This window comes from Euprymna scolopes, chromosome 32 (assembly GCF_053919585.1).
Source record: "Euprymna scolopes isolate OS-2025 chromosome 32, ASM5391958v1, whole genome shotgun sequence".
NCBI classification, from domain to species: Eukaryota; Metazoa; Mollusca; class Cephalopoda; order Sepiida; family Sepiolidae; genus Euprymna; species Euprymna scolopes.
In genome coordinates this window covers 32,984,631-32,986,386 of record NC_136513.1, presented here as the reverse complement: position 1 = coordinate 32,986,386, position 1,756 = coordinate 32,984,631, and the positions used below count along the sequence as shown (strand labels likewise).

The window sequence follows — 1,756 nt, the reverse complement described above, 5'->3', positions numbered from 1 at the left end:
TGTTTAAGTTAAAGCATATTTATCAAAGTATTATTATGTACATCTATATAAAAAACACTTGTAAACTTTTTTTTTAAATTAAAATTTTTTTCCATACTTTGTGGACCAGGCGCGTACGCAGACCCCACAATTTTAATGAATTGTTATTATGCCAGACCAAACATACCCATTCCTGTGTCTAGATACATCTTCTATCATTATATGTGATCAGTTTTCTATGTTTCAGAGGAATCCCAATTCAAGGTAAACATATTTCATCACACCAAAAATAAATCGATATTGAAACGAGAGCCAAACTTACATTAGTTTTTATGAAATATTCGGGTGTGGTTCATCAATATCATAGATTCACGACATTAGAGAAGAACAGTAAATGAAGGAAACACGAACACACCCCTGGTATTTGCGAAGAACGCAGATCATGTCATTTGGAACTCATACCACTCCACACACACAAGTTCTTCGTTGCGAAAACCTCATAGCAATGACTCTTCTATTCATACTACCATATGACGTGACAAGTACCTGTCATCAGGTTTACTCTATTTCCCGATCGAAACCACGTGGGTATCGTATGTAGTTTCACTAGGTTATTATATAGTCCATATGGCAGTTATATATTTCGTTAGATTATTATGTGTTCCATCGGGAAGTTAATTGGATTATTATATGATGCAGGTGTGACTTTGGTATTTCATGTCATCCTGTTAGACTTAGGTATTTCATTGGATATTAAGGCGATTCTATTTCATCTATGTAGATTGCTTTTAAACAAATGTAATTTCAATTAGATTACAAAAAAATATATATATATATCGGTAAGTTACATTTCAATGATTAATGGAAACAATAATTTATTTTATTTGAATATTTTATATTTCCCATGTTTATACTTTCAGCTAATTCTTATATATTATTCTATGCTGCTTCGCCATCATTAAGGAAATACTATCCTCATTCAATTAAGTAGTTGTTACAGAATGATTATATATTAACACATGGAATTCTTCTCTGCCCTAACTGCATTAATCAATCAATGAAACCCATGCTTAAAACTACGGCATGATAAACTAATTAAAACTACTGCTTAAAAATACGGCATATTCACGTTGACACACCGGTTCCCGTCAGATCACCGAAGTTAAGCAACGTTGAGCCTGGTCATTACTAAAATGGGTGACCAATTTGGGAAGTCCAGGTGCTGTATGTAGGAAGACGTCGACACCTCCCTGCAAAAAGTTGCAAAAACTTAACGTCGTCATCTCCCCTAACGGGATATACATGCGACTGGGGACCGCTTGTGAATTTCATACTCCCATGAAACTTCCTCCTTCGAAGGAACCTGGTTAAACCTTGAATAGGGTTGGTGCTGACTGCACACACACGCTTAAAACTCATGGTTGAATGTTAGTATCGATTTTTGATTAAAAAAATTATTTTTCAAAAAACCCAGACTTGATTTTATGTGATGTGAAAAAATTCACACCCATCATAGGCAATGCGTGTAAAAATACCATCGTAGCCCAATGGTTAAAACTACCATCGTAGCCCAGGGGTTAAAAATACCATCGTAGCCCAATGGTTAAAAATACCATCGTAGCCCAGGGGTTAAAAATACCATCGTAGCCCAATGGTTAAAAATACCATCGTAGCCCAATGGTTAAAAATACCATCGTAGCCCAGGGGTTAAAAATACCATCGTAGCCCAATGGTTAAAAATACCATCGTAGCCCAGGGGTTAAAAATACCATCGTAG

General features: G+C 35.5%; 1 pseudogene; it reads left to right on the top strand.

Annotated features, from left to right (window-relative positions):
• The first annotated feature begins 1,091 nt into the window (after nt 1-1,091).
• LOC145256720 (5S ribosomal RNA) lies at nt 1,092-1,210 on the top strand (annotated as a pseudogene).
• The last annotated feature ends 546 nt before the right edge of the window (nt 1,211-1,756 follow it).